Source organism: Cygnus atratus, chromosome 4 (genome assembly GCF_013377495.2).
Source record: "Cygnus atratus isolate AKBS03 ecotype Queensland, Australia chromosome 4, CAtr_DNAZoo_HiC_assembly, whole genome shotgun sequence".
Classification (NCBI taxonomy): Eukaryota; Metazoa; Chordata; class Aves; order Anseriformes; family Anatidae; genus Cygnus; species Cygnus atratus.
In genome coordinates this window covers 5,895,866-5,908,050 of record NC_066365.1, presented here as the reverse complement: position 1 = coordinate 5,908,050, position 12,185 = coordinate 5,895,866, and the positions used below count along the sequence as shown (strand labels likewise).

General features: G+C 48.2%; 1 protein-coding gene across 1 annotated transcript in view; it reads left to right on the top strand.

Annotated features, from left to right (window-relative positions):
- The first annotated feature begins 1,980 nt into the window (after window positions 1-1,980).
- The window catches only part of TET2 (tet methylcytosine dioxygenase 2), a 72,947-nt gene continuing 62,742 nt past the window's right edge, over window positions 1,981-12,185 (top strand). The window contains exon 1 of the mRNA XM_035540101.2: window positions 1,981-2,116. The gene's annotated coding sequence lies outside the window, so the exon portion shown is untranslated. The remainder of the gene's footprint in view (window positions 2,117-12,185) is intronic.

Here is a 12,185-nt window from a genome sequence, read left to right as displayed (position 1 = left end):
TCTTTGTGTCGTTTGCTCTTCTGGAAAGAGACAGACCAAGCTTATTTGCACAGGTTTGTCAACGAGACGCTGCTGAAGTCAGGTCCACAGAAGCAAACACAAAGACCTTTGTGTTGAAAACCCATGTATTTCCATATGGGGCAGGACAAGCGGGCCAGCACGTTTCCCTGGGCCGGGGAGGGCGAGCTCCAGGCAGCCCCAAAACCCTGACACTGACGGGGGCCCGAAACAGCACTGGCGGCGTGGCCAAGCTAGGGTGGGTGGCAGGGGGAGCCTCACACCTCTGGGCTGCTCCTGGCAGGCTCTGCAGAAATTAAAGCAAAACCAAAACCCAGGCAGCAACCCGTGATGCGGAAAGCAAATCACTTCTGCGACCACTCGAGCTTCCTAAAAAGCGCCCTGCCCTGCCTGCCTTGCTGCTTTCCCGGGGCCGGGGACTCAGTTTCCCCCCAGCCTCGGGGGGCAAAGCGGCCTGTGGGGTGGGGTGGGAGCACCGTGCAGCCCCAAAAAGCCCTCCGCGTCCCCAAAATGCCGGCCCAGGTAGAGCTGCTCCAGTGAGGACACCGAGGTGGTGTTTTGGGAGTGTGGAAGCCTGAGGGCATGGGTTTGGCAGCCCCTTACTTGTCTGGAGCAGCGCGGGGAGGCGAAGCCGGGGTCTGTCACCTGCTGAGGAGGCCGGGGAGATGCGGAGTGGCTGGGTCTTGCTCGGGGGGGTTCTCCTGCAGGGAAAAACGAAATACAAGTGCCAGCATCGCCCTGCTGTTTCATGGGCATGCAAAGGCAGGCAGCCGTGCTGCTGGACATCCTCTTGGCTGTGGCACGTGGGTCGTGACACGGGGCTTCCTTTGGAAGAATGTGGGGGAGATTTTGCTGCTGATTTATGTGGGGGGGTGTTTGGGGTGTGATTGTTTTTTTTAATGTATATTTTTTTCAATAGCCAACGTGTTACCCAGTGACACTGCCCGCTTCTCAGGTGATCTGGTAGGGCCTCTGCTCCTGTGGTGAAACCCCTGCCCAGAGGGGCTGCGGCTGCCGTGGGGAGACACACAGCCCCCATGGGTGCCCTGCTCCTGATTGCCGAGGTGGGGGGGGGGAGGGAGGAAAAGGGGTCAAAAAAAAAAAAGGAAAGAAAAAAGAAAAGAAGAAAAGAAAACACAAGAAAAAAGAAAAAGGAGATAAAAAATAAAAAAAGCAAAAAAGCAAAAAAAGGAAAAAAGAACACAGGAAAAAAGAAAAAAATAAAAGGAAAAAAGAACAAAGGAAAAAATGAAAAGAAAAAGGAAAAAGAAAAAAGGAAAAGTAAAAAAAGGAAAAGGGAAAAAGGAAAAAAAAGAAAATAGAAAAGGCAAAATGGGAAAAGGAAATTTTAAAAAGCAAAAGAAAGCAAAAAAAGTCAAAAGAGAAAAAAAGCAAAAAAAGGAGAAAAATAGAAAATGGGAAAAAAATAAAGGAAAAAAAGCAAAAAAAGAGAAAGAAGCCATATAAAAAAGTGAAAAAAAACACAAATGAAAAAATGAAGAAAAGTGGAAAAAAATGACATAAAAAGGTGAAAAAAGGCCAAATAAAAAGAAAAAAAGGAAGAAAACAAAAGAAAAAAGGAAGAAAATTGGAAAAAGGGAAATAAAAAAGGGGAAAGAAAGCCAAAGAAAAAGGAAAAAAGCAAAAGAGAAAAAGAAGAAAAATGGAAAAAAAAGGAAATAAAAAAGGCAAAAAAAGCAAAAAGAAAAAAAAAAGGCTTAAAAGCCCGAAAAAGAAGCCCGAAATCAAGAAAATAGAAGCCGAACCGAGGAAAGCCCCTCACGCCGGAACAAGCCCGGTAAGGAAGCCGGGGGGGGCGGGCGGGGGGGGTCCATGCGCGTGCCCGTGCCCGCCCCCGCGGCCGCATCACGGGGGCGCGCGGCGCTGGTTGGGGGGGGGGGGGGGAGCGGTGCGCGCGCGGGGCGGCGCGCGGGGCGGTCGCCGACGTCAGGGCGCCGCGTGCCGCTGGGTGCGGGGTCCCGGCGGGCGCGGAGCAGAAGGAAGCAAGATGGCGGCCCTGTAGGAGCGGGGAGCGGAGCGCAGCGCGGCGCGGGGCGGTGCGGGCTGCCCGGCGGCAGGGCGGAGGAACGCGGCGCAGGTCAGGGCGGCTCCCGGCGGCCGGCGGCGTGCGGGGAGGGAGAGGAGGGAGGGAGGGAGGGGAGAGGGACGCGGAGAGGGACGGGGGTCGGCGGGGCGCCCGCGGGGGGTGGTCGCCGCGGCGCCCCCAACATGGCGGCCGCCTGACAGAGGCGCCGGGGGGCGCCGCCGGCCCCGGCCCCGAGCCTTTGTCCGGGCGGGGGGCTCGGCCCGGCCGCACACCCCTCCGGGGGGCTCCGGGAGCGGGGCTGCTGGCCGGCCCCGGCTTTGTGGCGCTCCCCGGCCCCGGCCGACACAAAGGCGGGGCGGCGAGGGGGGCCGGGGGGAAGCGAAACCCGCTCCTGGGGGGCGAGGGGGAAGCGGCTGCGAGCCTCGCCGCCAGGCTTCCCTTTTTTTTTTTTTTTTTTTTTTCTTTTTTTCCTCTTATTTTTCTCTCCCCCACCGACCCGCGTTGCTAAATCCTGCCGTCGGGGCCGCTTGCACAACGTGGCTGCGGGGAAACGGGCTGCGGGGGGCGCGTCCCCCCAAAAAAAACGTCGCCTGGGGGGGGGGGGGGGGTGGACACGAGCGGACCCCGAGCCGCCCCCTCGGCCGCGGAGAGGCGGCAGCCCCTTCGCTCCCTGCCCCGCTCGGCGAGCCCTCATCACAAGGTTTGTTTTCCATGATGAGCCGCATGCAAATCGCGCAGCCCTCGAGCGGCACCCGGGCACGGCGGCGGCGAGCCGGGCTGCCTGCCTTCCTCCTCCTCCTCCTCCTCCTCGGGAGCTGGGGAGTCGCGGCGGTGAGGAGACAGATAGTGTCCCCAGTGAAAGCAGGGCAGTGGGTGTTGCTCGCCGGCTAATGAGGCCGCGCTGCTTGCATGTGAATGGCAGGTTGGCTCGCTGCAGCAGGGGGTGAGCTGTAGTACGTCGTACCTTCCTTCGCTCGTGTGTATTCCGCCCCGGCACTTTCTCCGGGGGTTGTGAAGTGCAAAGCGGGACGCGGTCGCCGGCGGTGAGATGCTAATGGCCCGGGGTCGTGTAGGAGGGCGAGCTGCGGGGTGATCTGGCTGGTTGGAAGGTGGCAAAACCGACACCGTGGTCCCTGCGGTGTCCTTTAAAGAGAAGCCCTCGGCGTGGCAGGCTGGCCGTGGGTTATAAATCATTCTACCTCTTATCTTCTGGGAGTTAGACAAATTTGCTTAAGTGATGTGTGATGAACGCATTAGCCCCTTTTATCAGTAGCCGCAGAAAACGAACGTGTTTCTCTGAGTCCTTAGGGCTGCTCGCCCCTCAGTCGTTGTTACCTGTCCCCAAACTCCTCACCCTCTTGGTGGGCTTCTCCTTTCTTTTCCTCGTCGCCTCAAAAACTGACTTCTCTCACCCTTCTGAATAAAGGTAAGCTTATGCTGTTTATGTATAGTTTTCTGCTTGCTTGTGTATTATGGTTAAAGCTCTGTAACTAAGAATGGTCACATAACAGTTTTTGATAGCCTGTCACACTACTTCTTTCAGCTCTTTCTCGAGCAGGCAGCACTCAGCAGTTGCTGCTGTCCTCCAAGGCTTTCTAGGCTTCAGTTCTCTGGTGCTAAATGTCTGATACTTTTTTTCTCCCGAAAAGACTCAGCTAAAGCTGGGTATGAAACATTGATACTACATTGCTGCATCTGTAGCAATTTTGACAGATTTGTGTATTTCTTTTCCTGCTCCCCAAGTATATTCTTTCCATTATACTCCTGTCTATTGTGTCTTGAAAATGCTGGTAAATCTAGCAGGGCAAGAACTTTTTGGTCTGCCAGATTTGCTGCTGTTAACGCTTTGAAAGAATGTATGCATCTTGGATATCTTCCTGCAAAAAACCAGCAATTTGGAACCAATGTAAATAAATTGCTGTTGGGCAATATTTTGACTCTTTCTCGGTGTCATGGAAAGTGTAGTGTGAACCCTGCCAGGGAAGTCAGAAGACATTTAAATCTAGCAGCCACAGTGCAGGGGAAAGAAAAAAGGGAGGGCAAAGAAGTGAAAAGTCACGGTGTTTAGGTGGTGGGACTAAGCTGCTGTTCACCAAATGAAGCACTCAAAAGTCACGTTTCAGTGGAAATAGTTGTCTCGTTTGGGGGAGGGACATCGAGAAGCTTTGCAAACACTTCCAGGGACCTCAGAAACTGGTTTTGTGTTGCCTGTTTCAGAATTAATTGTTAACAAATATTCAAAAGAAGGGGTTGCGCGGGAGACACTGAGGCTCCTGAATTTGCCAAACTATCACCGCTCATAGTAAGGCTTTGAACGAGGACTTTAGCATTGTGCTGATTCCTGGCCTTTGGCCAGGGAGACTGGCATTGTTTTGATAGAGTGCGCATGGTCCTAGACTTTGGCATGTCAACATTGTTTAAAGAACTCGAAACGTGTGCCCGCCGAGGAGCTGTATTATGACGGACAGATTTCCAAGGTCTCTTGTTGGCACTAGCGCTGCATTGGGTAACGGGAATGGGAGGTTGTAAACGTTTTGGTTTCTGCGTGCAGGATCGGGAGACTCCGGCTGCTGCTGGGGCTGAAGGGACCATCCTCTCACCCCAAGCACTTCAGGTGCTGGTGGGATGCAGTCCCACATACGGTTCCTTTATAGGTTAGTAACAGACAAATGGTTCTATAGGGGAAAAAACATGTTTTGGAACAAACCTGCCGCTCAGATGTTGAAAAACGTGAAGTTTGGGTTGGAACGATGTTACCGGCCCTGTTTGGGACTATCAGGAGTGTTTCACTTCTAGCTTGCCTCCGAGTTGCTTGTGAATAAATGGCAGCAGAGTGGCTTTCACAGCGCGTGCTGAAGCGGTGGCTTTAAATCACTCGCTCCGTTTCGTTCTGAGTGGTAGATATTTGGCTCCTGCAGAAGCAAGAGACACAAGTTGTTTTTACATTGTCCACTTTTCACGGCGGGATTTCAGATGAGCTGTCAAATTTGGCTTATCACGGTGACCCTTCTACTGCTCTCGCTTGACTGCCACACAGTAGCTCTAAGTGTGGTAGCAGCATCTGTAAGCCAGCTTCACAACTGGAGCCTGAAAGTGGTAGAACAAAGTTGCCAAGTTTCAAGTAGAGTTGGTGGTTATCTTGGAAACGGCGCTGGAGAACACAACCACAAATGATTTTGCCAAATAATATACGGTATTTATTTAGTCCAGCTCCCTGATTGCTGTTGAGGCAGTCAGCCAGCAGCAGCAAAGTGTTGTGACATCATTTTGAAAGGCAATGTGCTGGTTCTGAAATGGAGTGGGATGTACTATGATTCATTACTTAAAAAAAAAAAAAAAGCTGTAGTCTGAACGGAGATAAAGCATATGACTGCATCATGGCTGAAAGCCAAAAAGGGAATTATATGAATCAATCACACTTGCAGCATTATCCTGATCCCATTCTCCGTAAGGCAGTGAATACCTTCTTACTCATTTAATGATATTCTGCAGGAAATGTATCCTTTTAAACAGTGAACAAGTAACTAGAAACAAGTTGCTGCAGTTCAAGCCAGTACACTTTCAGATCGTCACTGGTTGCGTCTTCAATTTGCATAGCTTGTCCCAATATCCTAGATAATAAAATGTTAGAAATGGAAAGTACCATGAGTAATCATCTTCTCAGTCACCCATTGAAAAGAAATCACTTCTGCCTTCCCTTAGGGTAGGCAAGTCTCTTAAAAAACCCACCCCTTTCCCAAGGCATTGCTCAGCGTGTGGAGGCAGAGGTGGTGGGGTTAAGGAGTGAAGCTGCGAGCCTCCAGCATCAGCTGGACTAATCCCAAGGACAGCTGATGACTGGCACGAAAAGTTGTTCGGATTAAAATGCTGGGAATATGTCTCACATTACACAGCAGGGGCTAACAGAAGGAAGGTGGAGAAAAACAAGGTTTGAAACAGAGGAACAACTAGCAGCTAATTCCTTCCACATAGGATGGAAGGAAGGAGCAGAAATGCCCTGCCTCACAAGGGGACCAGAAAGCTCTACTAGTTGTTCACCACAAAAGGTTTTAAATCAGGGGACAACTCAAACAGAGTTGCTATGCTTTGCAATACACTTCAACAATTAAAAGACTTAAAGATTTAAATTGCTGTCTATCTTTTCAAGTAGGCGTGTTCACCTCTGTCAAACACCTTCCAAAAAGCCGAATCATCTTAGCAGCCTGAGTAGAATTCAGGCTCTCCTTCAAAACGCAAGTTTTCTGTGGAGTTGTGTGTTCCAAGTTGGAGTGCCTTGTAGCATACATATGGCGAGAAACCCCAGTAAGATTATTCTGACAAATAAATAGAGGCTTGCAGTATCGAGGCTTCAGTTTGACCTAATTCTTGGTGTGTTTCCTTTATTTTTTTTTAACCTTGTCTTTTAAAAACAGCAACTACCATGCAGCATTGCTATTGCAGTGTGCAGAGGAACAGACTTGTCCTATACTCAAGTTCAACAAGACAGGGAAGTTCAGCATTTTAATCTTAACCAAGTAAAGCGTGTCTTTTAAGACAGTTTCTCCATGTACCTTGCATACAAAAGGTATGTTTCTTCAGAAACATGTTTGACTGCTGAAGCAACAAGTAAAAATTCCATGATGAGGTAAAGGCCAGTGCTTCCACAAGTCTGTGCGATGCTGTCCTGCTCCACCACTTACTGGAAAAGTGGTGGAAAACTTTCCAAGCTTTCCTATCAAGATCGCACTGTGAAAAAGCTTCTGTAGTCCTGGATGAGAACATGACTGTTAGATCCAAAAAGAATTTCTACATGAGAAATGAAAAGGGAAATTTTTTTATTAAAAGCATGTTGTATTTGGAAGAAGCATTTGTTCCTCTTGCGTGCGGTAGCAAAGCAGTGAGCAGCAGGTGAGTGGCTTGACAGCTAAGATAAGCAAGAGGCACCCCTTGGAAGTGTTTTCCATGTGTACAGGGCAGTGGCCTTGCCATTTTGTAATTAATTACTATGATGCAATTTAAGCAATGTGAAATATCTTCATGCGTTCCCCATTAGTGCTTCTGACCTTGACCATATTCCACGTGGGTTTCCAGGGTACGAATATGGGTTTCACCAGTGTATGTCTGGGGGAGGAGGAGCTTCCAGGTTGGAGCAGGATTTTTTGCAGACATGTAAAAAGAGTAATGACTTCTGCATTCGTTACTCCTCGTGAGCTACGCTATCCCCAAATTCACATGTTGGTGACTAAAACTTAACTCTTCTGCTTAATCTTCTTTCTAATAACGCATAAACAGTCTAAGCCTTGTCTTCCAAATGTCCTGGCACGAGCTGCTTGAAGTCGAGCCGCGCTGGAAAAGGATCTGGCGGCAGCGCGCTCGCACCGCAGCTCCCCGGGCGGGCAGACGTTGCGCTCAGGACGATGACTCTCCACGCGGTCGCGCGCACGTGGCCAAGTGTTTACAAACAGTGTCCCAGCATCCTCGGCAGCTGCCTCCACGCAGCCAGCGAGGAGCAGGAGGCTGGAGTCCTAGGAATGGCCCGGTCCTCGCGGGAGGGGGGAAGAAATCCAGCACGCAGAGGAGCTTAAGGAAGCGGGCTGTCGTTGGGGTTTTGGCTCGGCTTGCTGCGTCTGTGTTCCATCCTAGGCCGCTGGTGCCTCTCGCAGACGCCCGTTTCCCCCTCCGCCGTCTGTGTCGACACGTTTGCTTGGAATGGGCTGACCCAGGCTGTGAGACACCGTTAAGGGAATTGTTGCAAAGGTTTCGAATGATTCCGCCCCTTGGCCTTTTCAAAAACGTGTAAGGAATCCAATCCCCAAAGTTTACAAGAGCAGCTCTTCGCAATATAAGGGTCCCACCGTAAGTTGTTAATATATTTTTCCCTTCATTAGGCATGACTCACTGCCTGTTGGAATACTAGAACAATTCCCTCTTTAACGAACAAGAAAGAAATCATGAAGGCTGCTAACTTTATAAGTAAAATCAAATAGCTGAAAGTCTTTATTACTTAATGAGACATGTTGACACAACGAGGCGTTGCTGTTACGAAAGTTAATACCGCGCGCTGCGAGGCAAGCTGTAGATCTCCACGAGGCACAAGAAGCTCAGTGGAGATTTCTGTGCTTCTCTACCCAAAGAATAATGCCACCGACCTGCTGTTAAAAAAGCAGGGGGGAGGAGGGAAGTGTTGGTAATTACTGGGGTCATCTTGCCAAGATGGCTTCAGGAAGCTCAGCTGAAAAGGCGGCTCAGCTGGCCAGAAGCACGGGTTTCGGGCCACCCCCTGTAGCCGAAGCTGTCAAACAGGTTCCCATCGGAGGAGACACTTTGAGCCCGTGCCATGTGCTCCGTGGGGCCTTGTTAGCAGAGGTGCTGCTCCTCTTCCAGAAACGTTCATTTCGAGACCCGGGCACGATTTTCAGGCTCCCTTGGGACTGCATACGGAGGACATCGCTCCGTCTGAAAAACGAGTCCCAAGAACTGGTTTTTCCGTACAGAGAGGCAGCAGTTGGCCTCTTCCTTATTCTGAATGTGTCTGCATGAGTCATGGCATTCACTATCATGCAGCGGTGGCTGGAGGCCAGTGCACTTGCTGTACCTGTGACTTTTGCCATTTGTTGTATGTTCACACCAGTTGCTTCCATTTTACATGAACTGCGCTTACAACCATTGCATTTTGTTACTGTGCTCCAGCACTTTCCTTCTCACCTGTCTTCTCATTTGCTTGACACAGCTGCTTGTGTGAGATCCAGAACCTGCTGCTGTTTCGCAAAGCTCTTCACCTCCTTTCATGTCCTTCTGACTTCTTTGACCCATGGTTCCCATTACTCTTGCCACAGCTGTTCTTGCAGGAGGCGACAAGCAAGAATAAAAGAATATGTAAGGGAATATGCGAAAAAGGCATTTCTGAGTTTGCAGTGCTTGTTCCTCCTCTTGCCACTTTTAGTGCTGTTACAGAGATCAAAGGGTAAACGTTAACCCTGGGCCTGATGCTGACACGAAAGTTTTGCCCTCGACTTCAGCGTCCTTTAATCAGTCGCACTCTGTATTCGTACCTTCGCACGAGAGCTGACAACTGTCCATGCAGCACTCACCCCCATCTTCATGCTCCTGATACTTTTTTTTCATCTTTGTTTAATCTGTTTGTTCTCTCGGTGCTACTTCACTCGTGTTTGAAGTCACATACTTTGAAGTTATACAATTCTTCTACTTGCCAAAGGACACACAACTCCTTCAGCCCTTATGTAAGCAAAAAGGAGAAAAGAATGATTGCATGTTTCCTCCTGTGTGAAAGTAGCATTACTGTTCTGTTCACAGTAAAATGAGGAAAAGGACTTGTTGCAGTAAGGCAGGAGTTGCTTCCCTTCCCCCCAAGTTACTAAAGTTCACAGAATGGAGAGATTTCCTTGAAGCTTAAAGTGCATGTATAGCTTAAGAAGAAGAATGCAGTTTATCCCTGAAAGAGAACATTTGAAAGCTGGAAGATACATTGGACTTGCCTTTCTCTGGGATTTGGAAAACTGTGTGGGGGTGCATGTTCGTATTAAAGACCTTCACATTTTTTATTTTTTAAGTTTTAAAAGGCAACCTTTTTGTTCCCACTGTGCTCCTTTGCTACCTTGCCTGTTTTGCTTTCAACTTGATCTGCCCCAAAAGGTCTGGAGTATTACTAAAATGGCAACAGTAAAAATCAAAAGCATGAAAGCTGAGCAACTGAAGAGGGCTGGATTTAACCCTTATTTATCTCATATAGCCAGCATAGATTTCCTCTCCCCCAAATGTCTGCTAATGAGACCCACTCCACACAGTCAGTTTGTAAGTGTACACAGCACAGACCCAGCAACAGCTGAAAGCAGGGAGCAAATGGGGAAATGCACTCTTGGTATTTATAAAAATGAAAAATGCACAAAACAGAAAAATGCAGTCTTTCAGTTCTCTGTTGTTTTTGTGGCACTCTCCATACTTTCCACAGCGCACTTGGTCTTTTTAAGTAAGTTTGGACCTGAGCTTTTCTGCTCCCATGTGATCCTTAATGCAGAGAAGCAGCTTTGGAAGGTGTGAGAAAGTAGTGGGAAGGATAAGAATTAGGCTGATGTATTTTTCTCTGCGTTACTACATGTAGTGCCTGACAAGTGGAAGAGATTAGGTAGGGGAAAATACATATTTTTATGTATCTTTCCACCATGCCTGTGTTGTGCAGTTGACAATATATTAGGTGCCCCCCTCGCTGGTGCTGTCAGCTGACGTGTGAGCCTGCAAACTGATGGCAGCCCCTGCATTTTCACAAAGCCCTATTGATTGTTCCTTCACGGAACAGAAGCAGTTGGCCTGTGGGAAGGCACGGGAGAGAGACACCTCCTCAGACCCACATACTTTGAAGCAACTGGAAAAAAATAAAATAGTTTGGGGGGCATTTTTCCCTCTTTTGGGGGAAGAGGAAGGAAATAGGTAGAAAAAATGCAGAGGGGAGTTTAGAGGCTACAAAATGATTTTTACTTTAAAAAAAAGTTTTCGAAGCAGTTGCAAGTTAGCACATTTCCTAGAAAATACAGAGCCTAGCTGATGCATTAGAAAGTTTTGCCTCTGGAAGAGTGAGTCTGTAACTACCTTCCGCACAGCTGCTTTTTCTTGAAGCAACTGCTGCTAGCTGGCTGGAGATACTTTGTGGGACAAGCCGTAGCATGAGTCTAGTTTGGGATGGCAATTCTGATGCTTCTAAATATAAGGAGTGGATAGAGTGAAATTAATTATTGCGCATTAGGAGGCACCTCATATCCCAGCCATGAAACAGAATCCCACTGTGCTTGGGGCTGTACAAACACAAGCCATTTCTGTTCCATTTTGCTATTTAATGCAGCAAAGGAGACAGTTGAAGAAAAAAAAAAAGAAGCCTGGCAGCACACAAGGGCTAGAGTGTTAGTGACTCTTGTTTATAACGCAAAGCAGAGGCAGACAGCTGCCTTCCAAAAAACTAAATATTTGCAGTAAATAAAGCAAAGCTGCTATTGCTACCTGCTCTGTGTGAGTTCAGAGGAGTTCCTAACCAGCACTGCTGCAGCCTTTTCCCTAGGGTGCTCGTATTAATGAGCAGGCAAAACACGCAGGGAGTAAGAGAAAGGGTAGAAAATTAATAAGCAACAACTGAGAGCCAAAGCGCACACAGATCACAAAACGTGGTGCAAACTTTGCTGGAGCCATTCATTTCAGTACTTTTTTTTTAAAGGCAAAACAGAACTAAACTAAAAGACATACAGGAAAGCTGTGGTATAGCTGGGAACTGAACCCATATCTCTTATGCCCCAGTGCTTTACCCATGATACCCTCCTTCCTGCTCATTCAGAAGTTTACAGATAGTTTTCTCTGCTTACTAAGATAACAGAAGTATCAATTTTAAGAAACAGAAACTAGAATCAGAAACGAGTAGCTTTTCACTTTTTTCAGAAGCTGTTTTTCAGTAACATTTTCTGTTAATTGACAGCACATCGGGGTTTTTTGGTTTAGCTTTTTTTTTTTTTTTTTTTTTGTCTCCTTCCCCTTCTGGAGGAGTCTCAGGACCTTTAAAGCAGCAGTGCTCCTCCAAAACAAGCCAGCAAATTGTGCCTCAAATTCTGTTGTTTGTCTCCTCAGGGAAGAGGACTGCTTTTGTGTACTGCTTGGACTATGGCACTGCTGAAACCCTCAACTCCAAGTGAGAAAAGGTGCAGGGAAGGAAGGGTATTATCTCAATCTTACTGGTGCTGCAGATGTCTCCATGCACCTCCAAACAAACAAGCAGAATCTCACAATGAGCTAATTATAATTAAAAACAGTACGTTGTGTCGGTTAATTGCAGTGAGTAGGACAGAGTTGTGTAATGTCATTTCAGTAAGTAGGTACTCCAATAATTCCCATTAACCTTTAATACCCTTGATCCTCCTATTCATTCAGGCAAGATTTCCCACAGTCTGCAAACTGTTCTGTACGCCAGCCCAAACCTACCACACGACTCCTGTTTTGATCTGTTTTATCAATTAAAGGTTCGTCAGGGTTCACGAACCCTCGCGCTGATGTCATACTCGGTAGCGGAGCTCAAAGAAAAAGGAAAAAAAAAACCTTTAATTTGCTGCCAAAACTTCTCTCTGCTGGAGTCGGGATGTACAGACCT